Raw genomic sequence first — 10,790 nt, 5'->3', positions numbered from 1 at the left:
GACACAGTGGGTTAGTATAAGGCAGACATATACTGGCCATAGTGCAATACTGAGCATCATAAGCCATGCTAGTGGACAGCCTACGCCGGATGGGTCTTAGTGTTTTACAATGCTATGTACTCAGTGTATTTCTCCACTGTAAAATATAATTATCAACAGAGGAAGAACAATAATCTATTACACATTAACCACAAACATCCTTTTTTTTATATAACAAATGCAAGTTGTATCGATCCAACAGTATTCATCAGGAGCAATGTGTCTTGTTACTGAATGAAGCTTGTCATGAGGAATATCTGTGGTAAGGTGTGCAAATCAGCATGTGTTTAGGATGATTCAAATGTTCATTCTTTTGATGCAATTTACTGACTTTTCAGCCAATCAATCCCCAAAGCCACATTCCTTTGTTAACTTGCCATGCGACACACACTGGAACAATGAGTAATCAATCAGCTAAGGTTAGCTGCAAGATAAGACAAATATTAGAAGAAAATGAATGGCGTATTCATGTGTATTACAAAATTGTCTATAAATGAGTTTCCCAGCATGAGCTGTGGTTTATTTTCAAACTTCAATAACTTTTCTATGTAACCTTATCTTCTGGGTACTTCCTGTAAGCTACATATATTATGCAATCGAGCCCATAAATATAGGTAGAAGTTAACTTGAATGGCATTAACCACACACATGTAGTTAAAACTTTATCACTGTTTCTGTCATAAACCTCTCCCCTGACTTTAAGGGATTGACCAAGTCATCATAAAAGTGTATTATTGCCTGTATCTTTGCGAAACATGAGTTCCTAAGGAGTGACTTATCTTCTGAAACATTTGAGACTTTGGCTTTGAGTCCTGTAACAGTGCTACATACATGCTCCTGCATGTCAGGTGGCTGGTGTGTTTGTATCCTGAGTGGCACAGGGTCGAGATGTGTAGTGATTAATCCGCCTATTGTCCTGAATTCTCAAAAATGTACACAGTCTCACTCCAATGCTGACATATTACTAGAGGCCTACCTTAAGTGCTTTAAGCACTTCACCAAATAAACAGGAAAATGTATAAAATAGGATACCTGTGGGAGAATAATACTTATCCTTAATAAAATAGTTATAATGCATAGAAAAGAGATTTTTCTATAATAAACCAAAAATAATTAGAAAAGTTTAAAGTTACTTCATCTCCAAATTTGTCTTATAAAACACTATAATACAGTGATTTTCTACTGATCTATTTTTAGGAGTTATTATCAGTAGTATTATTTTTAAAACGTTCAACCAGGTGCTGGTGGCTCACACCTGTAATCTTAGCTACTCAGGAGACTGAAATCTGAGGACAGTGGTTCATAGCAAAAGAGTCCATTAGATATTGTCAATCTACCAGCAAAACACCAGAAGTAGAAATGTGGCTCAAGTGGTGAAGTATTAGAGCATTAGCCTTGAGCAAATAAGCAAGAATATGATGTCCACTACTATCACACACACACAAACATACACACACACACACACACACACAAAGACAGAGGGAAGAAAGAAAGGGAGAGAGAAAGACAGAAAGAGTATGAAAGAAAGAAGAAAGAGAGAGGGGCTGGGAAGGTGGCTGAGCAGTCACGTGCTTGCCTCGCATGTATAAGGCCCTGGGTTCGATTCCTCAGCACCACATAAACAGAAAAGGCTGGAAGTGGCACTGTGGGTCAAGTGGTAGAGCACTAGCCTTGAGCTGAAGAGCTCAGGGACGGTGCCCAGGCCCAGAGTTCAAGTACCCGACAAAAAAAAAAAAAAAAGAGGGAGGATGGGAGGGAGGAAGGAAGGGAGAGAGGGAGGAAAGAAGGAAGGAAGGAAGGAAGAGAAATTTACTTCTATCACTGTGAATTTATATTTTTGAATGGGAAGACTAATAGTCTCTCTTTCATGAATGATCAACCTTCCAGAAATGACATTTATCTTACTCTCTGTGTTCTCTTTATGTACTTTCATGTTGTGGAAGGTTTCTTCACTGGAGTAAAAAAGTGTGAGGTATGACATGTCCTGACCTTTCTCAGAGACCTCTTCCTCCTTTAAGTCCTCCTGAGCAGGTGGTGCTCTGCCTTCTGTGTTTTCCTAGTGTTTTATGCCTAATGAGCCAATACTTTTCCTTTTCTATCCTCCACAGTGTTTTCGAGCACAGTTCAAGTCAATTAGTAGGAATGATGCAAATGTTTATTGAATAGAAGCTTTCTTTATCTTTTTGAACTTGAAAAGGTGCTATCAGATAGATTAATACTTCCATTCTTTCAGACACATTTCAGATTCCTGGTTTAGCTCTCTTGTAAAGATAGCAGGAAATGTGTGAAATAAGGCTAATTTGGGCATGAGATTGCTAATACACAAGAAAAATGATGCTTACATCTTGGCTAAGGATGTGGCTCAGTGGTGGAAGACCTGCTTAGGATGTGTAAGGTCTTGGGGTTTGATTACCAGCACCAAAAGGAAAAGGAAAAGCCAAGCTGAACACCAGTGGCTCACACCTATAAATCCTAGCTACTCAGTAAGTTGAAACCTTGAGGATCATGGTTGAAATCCAGCAAAGAAAAGTCTGAGAGAGAGAGAGAGAAAGATCTAAGTTGGAAAAACACACCAAGGTTAGCACAGAGGCTCAGGAGTTTGATTTTTATTTCTCTCAATGATGGAAACCATGAAATATATTTAGGGCGGGGGTTATCTCTAAGCTGAAACTGTGTCCTGTCCATCTTTGTATTTTCAGGGACTGTTTGGATCTTGAATGGCTCCCAGAGGTCCTTGTTCCTAGCTCAGGACACTACTAGGAGGCGGTGGAATCTTGAACAGGTAGAATGTAATGGAAGGCGAAGTAAGTTCATTGGGGTTATCCTTGATGGGAACTCTGGGGATTTGCCCCCTTTTCTTTCTGTTATTGTTTCCATATTGCCATGAGCTGAGCAGTCATCCTCAGCCATATGTTCCCATCCGGATGTACTGTGCCACTCAGAGGCCCAGAGGAGCAAGGCCAAGCAGCCATGGACTGAAACCTCCAAAACTCTGAGCCAAGGTAAACATTTGCATGTTTGTGTGTTTAGATAGGGTCACACTATGCTACCCAGGCTGGCCTTCAACCCCCTCCCCCACCCATCCTCTTGTCTCAGCCTCCCAAGTTCTGGAATTAAAGGTATGTACCTTCTCATCCAGCTAAGCTTTCTTCCTTTCAAGTTGCTTCTCTTAGGTATTTTGTCAAAGTTATTAAAAATTGCAGTGGTGCTTAGCACATGGATAGCATTCAGTTGTTTGCAAGGTACTGATGATTTAAAAGAAATTCTGATCAATATGTGCTTTATGTGTTAGTTGAAGTCATGATGGAGAGGGTCGATTCTCAGGAGGTCTGGAGGTCTGTATTTATGTATGTATGTATGTATGTATGTATGTATTGTGGTCGTGGGCCTTGAACTCTGGGCCTGGGCTCTGTCTCTGTGCTCTTCAGCTCAAGGTGAACGCTCTACCACTTGAGCCACAGTGCCACTTCCAGTTTTCTGGTGGTTTATTGGAGATTAGAGTCTCAAGGACTTTCCTGCCCAGGCTGGCTTTGAACTACAATCCTCAGATCTCAGCCTCCTGAGTAGCTAGGATTACAGGCATGAGCCACTGGTGCTCAGCTTAGTTCTTTTTTCTTTTCTTTTTTTTTTTTTTGTCAGTCGTGGGGCTTGAATTCTGGGCCTGGGCACTGTCCCTGAGCTCTTCAGCTCAAGGCTAGTACTCTACCACTTGAGCCACAGTGCCACTTCCAGCTTTTTTCCAGCTTTTTCTGTGTATGTGGTACTGAGGAATTGAACCCAGGGCTTCATGCATGCTAAGCACATTCCCAGTCCTTTTCTCTCCCCCCCCTCTCTCTTTAAAGGAAATGTTTTAAATATCATGTTTCTAGACTACTACTACCAAGCACCACCAGTGTTCCTACTTGAATTTTTTAATTTCTAGTAAACAGGTTTAGAAATGAACTTTTGAACACTTTTGGATGCTGGGAAAGAAAATGAGACTCTAAAGAGAAGATTGTGTAGATATTCCCATAAAAAAACTGTATCATGCTAGATACTAGTGGCTGAGGTCAAAGGATCATGGTTTAAAGCCAGAATGGGCAGGAGAGCCTGTGATATTTTCATCTCTACTTAACCAGCAAAACAACTGTGGAGCTATGGCCCAAATGGTAGAGTTCTAGCCTTGGGCAAAAAAATCTTAAGGGACAGTATACCCAGGCCCTGAGTTTAAACCCCAGTACAGTACCCAGCACATTAGAAAAAACCATCAACCCTGTTTCATGCCATCTTTTCTGTATGAGTATTTTAGATTTTAACACAAGCAGCCCTTTTAAGATGCATATAAACTTTACCTAGCTTTGGGAGACTAGGCATTTTGTCAAAATAGTGATTTGATATAAGAACACAAAGTGGCCAAAGAAGATGATCAAAATTACTCAGAGTAAAAATAAAGACCACTGATAGGAAGTTTGCTGACCACTTAGGAAAGGAATTCAAACATAGTTAGGTTTCAAACATTCCCTAAAATGAACCCTTCCTGAGTTCAAAATTCCCTTTATTGCCTTTATTCTGAAGTGAATCCTGAAAATCTAGCAACTTGGTTAAAAGCATTTACATATTTTTGCAGCACGGGTTATGAGCAAGGGGGGCTGTCCTTGGTTTCAAATGGAAATTCATTTCAGCATCCAGTATAATGTATTTGCCATAGCGGTAAAAAGTTAATTGTTATGCTTTTATTGAAAATAGTTATTCTAACCGGGTAAGAAGGAATAAGATTGTCCAAAAAAGAAATGCACTCTTTACCTGACTTATGGAACTGTGACCCCTCTATATATCACCTTTACAATAATAATAAAAAATATTTATTCTAGCCAGACACTAGTGACTTACGCCTGTAATGCTAGCTTATCAGGAGACAAAGATCTAAGGATCTTGGCTCAGAACTAGACCAGGCAAGAAAGTCTATGAGACTCTTATCTCTAATTAACCACAAAAAGCCAGAAGTGGAGTGGTGGTTTAAATGGTAGACTGCTAGCCTTGAGTAAAAAGGCTCGGAAACAGCACCCAGGCCCAGAATTCAAGCCCCAAAACAGGCCAAGAAAAAAAAAGTGTTTTTGTTTGTTTTTGTTTTTTCCATGGCACTAAATATTCTTTTAAACTATGATTTAGGGCAATCAAACAGGAACCATGGCATTGTGGATTGAAGCCAGGACATTGTACATGCTAGGCAAACACCCTAACCATTGAACTACATCTCCAGCCCATCCATCCACAGTATATGTTATTGTTAAATACTCCCCTTTTGTATACCTAAATTAGTTCCAAATTTATATATACTTCCATTTCCTAGAAGGAGAATTATCTATCAAGTTCAAGGTCATTTTTATGTTTCACCCTCTTCATTGGAAAATTGTTCCCTCTAAAGTTGAACATGTTTATATAACCATTACAGTGCATGGAGTTCAGGCGTGAAGAACTGGTCCTAGCATTGTTTTACACATTTCATATACATGTTCCCTTGGTGAATTCACTGCCTGTTTATACTTCTGCTTGCCCATCCTGTGACTGCTTTTTTTTTTTTCTAGTCCTGGGCTTGAACCCTAATCTTGGGTACTGTCCTTGGGTGAGCTCCTTTTGGTCAAGGCTAGCTTTCTACCAGTTTAGACACTTCCAGCTTTTTCTGTGACCAATTGGAGACAAGAGGCTTTGAACTGTGATCCTCATATCTCAGCCTCCAGAGTAGCTAGGATTACAGGTGTGAGCCACCAGGGCTGAGGCTGTGTCAGCTTTTATTAAAGCTTGGACTCCAGTGGCCTCACAACCCTCCTCATTGTGATGCTGATGATGTGATTTCCCTAATGTTCTAAAAGATTGTTTGGTGTTACTGCTTCAGTTCGCCATTTTTCCTTGCACTTTCCTGTCAGGTTTAGAGACAGAATTCACATACACTACACTTGAAGCTACAGTAAAGCCTGGCATTAATTTGATCCAAGGCATTTGTATTTATGTCATTTTTGTCTGTGTATTATACCAACAAGGTGGAAAAAGCAATCCCATTCCCTCTGAAAGGTAAAACTCTTATTTTTTTTGCATAATACTAGAGTTTTAAAAGTAGGCTAAATCACAATACCTTTAGGAATAAGAGTATCACTGGAATGCTATAAAATATTTAATGAAAGACATATTAAATCCAAAATTAAAGGTGAAATTTATTTCTTAAGAATTATGGATAGGGCTGGGCTCCAGGGGTGGCTTACACTTGTCATCCTAGCTACTCAGGAGACTGAGGTCTGACCATCAAGGTTCGAAGCCACCTTGAGACTCTTACTTCCAATTGAGCTGTAGCTCAATTGGTAAATCTGTAGCCTTGACAAAAAAAAAAAAAGCTCATGTGTGTCCTGAGTTCAACCCCCAAAGCGGCATACACATACACACACAAAGAATTACAGATAGAAGAAAGGACAAAAGTAGAAATTAAGTTTTTTTCTTAAGATATTTTACACAAAATGAAGTGTCTTAAATATCTTAATTACATTTTTAAAGTAGAGGAAAGCATCTTTTCTTTTGTCTCTTAATCATTTGGATCAAAATGTTGAATTCCGAGGGATCTCAATTGAAACCTTTTCTTTTTCTTTTTTTTTTTTTGAGGCAGTATCTCATTCTGGGGACCCAGGCTAGCTGGCCTGGAACTTAGTATGTATCTCAGGCTGGCCTCAAACTGGTGAACCTACAGCCTCAGTCTCCCTAGTGCTGGAATTACAAATCTGCCACCATTCCAAAAAACAAATTCTGCTTTTTGTTTGTTTATTTGTTTTTTGCTGGTCCTGGGGCTTGAAGTCAGGGTCTAGGCATGGTTCCTGAGATTCTTTGGCTCAAGGCTAGGCAGCACTCTGATACTTAAACCATAGCTCAAAATCTGGCTTTTTGGTGGTTAATTGGAAATAAGAGTCTCATGGACTTTCCTGCTCGGGCTAGCTTCAAACCTCAATCCTCGAATCTCAGCCTCCCGAGTAGCTAGGATTATAGGTGTGAGCTATCAGTACCCAGCTAGCAACTTCTGTTTATTGAATAGTTTCCTTAATGACTTTTGTTTTGGTGTTTTTGATGAGTGGGTTCAAATAGGTTTTATTAATGAAAACTAAAAATTACAGATTTAAAATGTTTTAGAGGACAAAATTTATCTGTTTTTTTTTTCTCCCAATTCAGATTCTAACGAGTTAGAATCAATGAATATAAAAGTCAGTTCTAATTAGATGATCTTCCTTAGGGAAGAAAGCAGAGCTGTATCAAAATTTATTTTTGCCGGTGCTTTATCTGTAGTTCAATATCACTCAGTAATTTAATTCTGCTTATACAGAAATGGACTATTCAGTGGCTATTCTCTCAGCGGATGTGAATGAAATGTAGTTAGTTGTGATATTCTCGATCTCTTTCTTTCAAGTTGTCCCTGATGTGTTTGTTTGTTTTTGTTTTTGACAAACAACTAGATAGTTCTTTTTTGCCACGTCTTTGAGTGAACACTGCCCCAGTGAAAGCTTCATACTTTGCTCATCTCATCATTCAGAAGCTATTTATTTTTTTCCACTGCCTCCTTCAAGCCCCCGCCCCGACGATGGCTGAATGCTTGATCAGCCCCCACACATTCAGGCGTATTTATTCCCGTAAAGATAGTGATACTTAAGAGTTTATTCTAAGACTAAATCTGTGCTGCCCAGTGACTAAGGACTGAAGCATGCACTCTGCTTCTACACTTACCCTCCTACCTAACTTGACTACTCAACATTTTTCTTTCTTTCCCTCCGAATCTCCTGTTCTGGCACAGTTCACTTAGCACATCAGTGCCAGGCCACTAATTGATTTCTAAAATCTGACATGTGTTTTTTTGTTTTCTCCCATCTTCCCTAATCGTACAGCACTACTAAGCAGGAAGGAATGCAAAGAACTAGAAAGTTCAAAGTCATTGAGGCTCTCTGTCCATTCACACAGTCTGGCTTCATGCCAATGGAGAACCTGGAACATTTGAAAAATATTTATCAAGTTTTAATCCTTTTGCTAAGTCTCTGGGACAGGTTGGTGGCTGTGGCATTTGTCTTGGTTGAACATGTTCTTTATGACCAGCGTTTCAGTAAAGGATTACTGTCCAATTTCCATACTGTTATCCACAGCTATGCTAGCTATTTTCTAGTTTTTTTGTGGCATACACTTGGGAATTTCAGAGAAACTATTACTTAAAAGTGGCAGCCCTATTTCATGAAGAAACAAGATTTTAATAAATGCTACTGCATTTGAACAAAAAGGAAAAAGGAATATATTGAGTTTTAAAAAGTACAAATACATTTCATTACTCAAACCCAATCATATTTAGGCTCATACGTATAGTCACTAAGAAAAGTGAATATGAAAATTTAACAAGATTGTAAGAAAATTACTCAAAGCTTATCAAATAGTTGCATGGGGTTTTGTTTTGTTGCAATGGAAAGCTTTTGTAAGTGAAAGCATATTAAAGACTGGTGTGAAATTTAGAATCATTCCAGCAAAATAAATAGATCTTATTGCAGTAAAAACTTGGGTGGAAATTTTAGGCCACTAAAGCTTCGGTTTAAAAAAAAAAGAAGTACAAAAGGATGATTCTAGATGGATTTAAAAGGAAATGAAAGTACCGGTAGGTACCAACTTGTATTAACTCTAAGTTAGACTTAGCTTAACATTAAAAGAACCCAAACATTCTTTTAAAAATTATACCCTATGAGCATATGATCAAGTTTGATCATATCAGCATTCTGTAATTAACCATCAAGGTTTTTTAAAAATAAGAGACCAGTTCCCATAGTAAATCTATAGCTTGTTTTTAAGTTATTTAATTACATTTTTAAGTTTAAGTTTAGGAGAAATTAGGACAGTTTCTTTTTTTAAAGTGAAGGTGGTCAGAGTGAGATTGTTCACTTAGAAACAAATTTGCAAAAACACCTATTAAATAATTCTTTGTAAGCATGAAAGTAGTCATCAGCCATTCTCTGACAGCAGCAATCACAGCTATAAAAATGAATCCTGTATTAACAGGAAAGGAAGAGAGAAAAAAAAATCTAGTTCACGACGTAATTTTATCTTTTCTAAAATAAACACATCCAATACTTTCTATGCACATTAATTTATCTACACATCAAGAATGAGATCCATACCTCTGATAGACTCTTCAAAGTGAACTTTTTCTTCTAAGAACTTTTTCAAAGCTGTTTTACCGTGGAGTGGTGAGTAGGCTGTTGTGTATATACAATAGTCTAATGGTAACGCGTACTGTCAACATATGTACATATGTAGTAATATTATAGGCGTTTTTATTACAGCTTATTGTTCTGGCTTCTCAATAAGTCAGATAAAATCATGTACAAGAACATTAAGGATTAAGGGAAGTGGTTTCCTTTGGTGATTGCTGGTGAAACCTCACCCTCTCATAACAACATAGTAAATGGATAGTAATAGATTTGGCTATTACTTTCCAACAAATTCAGATGCCCATTTTTCAGAGCTGCTGAGTGTATGTTTGCGGCTTCTTGGGTTGTCTTTTCGTAGGAAAAGGTGTTCAGGGTATTAGATAAATGGATGACGTTCCAGTTCTGTAAATGTTCAACTCAACCTACCCCCCCACCCCCCAACATACACTGCTAGCAAAAATAAGCCAAAGATGTAATGTCTATTTAAACACACGTTTGAGCTTAAATTAGATCTCATGCTCTGGCTAGAATCAACGTGGCTTAAATAATAATAACAAAAATCCTAAAAATTCATATTCTCTCCCCACGCCCCCACCCACTTCACACACTAAAGGAAGAGGTGGAAAGGTGTGCAACTGGCTAAGGGGTTACAAAAAAAAAAGCCCGAGCCTGGATGGTTAAGGCAAATTAAAAAAAAAAAAAAACAACCCACAAAACTTGCCTTTAAACCCTTTGTTGGCATACCAAATTTTCTAAATGGATGCCTTCCCTGCTAAAGATCCAGAGGGAGGAGGGCTTTTATTTTCCTCTAACATGTACCATAGTGTCCCTAGTTTTCCGCTGAGGTCCCTTTTGCAGACTTAAAAATGTTCGCTAAACACGTCGCTAAATTCCCCCCCCCCTCCCCTCCCAACGCCTTCTGGGTTTCAGCTTTTGAGTTTCAAGTCCTTGCACAACACCTAAGACGTGCAATACTTTTCTCTCTCTCTCTCTACTCCTGGCAGAGAACAGTCCGGAGAGATCTCCCTCCACGTCTCCACCCCAGTTCCCCCTCTTCCTAGATTCCACCCGCTCCTCGGCTTCCCTCCGCCCCCCGGCTCCGCCGGCCCAATCTGTCAGAGAAGTTGTGTACAAACTGCGCGGCAGCCCTGCGCGCGAAGCTCGTGGCCCGAGGGGTGCGGTTCGGCCTGGAGGAGGCGTGGCCTCAGGGTGACTTTCTCTCTTCTCATAGGCTAGCCTCTCCAGCCAAGACGGCCTCGGCGCGTCCGGATTCGTAGACGTGCTGCCAGTCAGGCAGACGGGCCCCGCCTCCCCGGAGTTGGGTGAAATAGAGGCGGGCGTCAAGTGTCAGTAGTCTCGGGGCAGGTACGCGCGTTCGCAGCTCGCTGGAGGAGATCGGCGGTGGCGGGAGCGGGCTTCGGAGAGCCTGAGAGCGCGGCGGGGCGGGGCGGGAGAAAGTGGTCGTCCGGGGGGACGTTGGCGGCTACGCGAGGCCGAGCGGAAGACTTTTGGCTTTTCGTGCGCGCCATCGAGAACCGTGCTCGCTGTTGGCCGGAGGGG

This window comes from Dipodomys ordii, unplaced genomic scaffold (genome assembly GCF_000151885.1).
Source record: "Dipodomys ordii isolate 6190 unplaced genomic scaffold, Dord_2.0 Scaffold1, whole genome shotgun sequence".
NCBI lineage: Eukaryota > Metazoa > Chordata > Mammalia > Rodentia > Heteromyidae > Dipodomys > Dipodomys ordii.
This window is presented reverse-complemented; position numbering follows the sequence as displayed.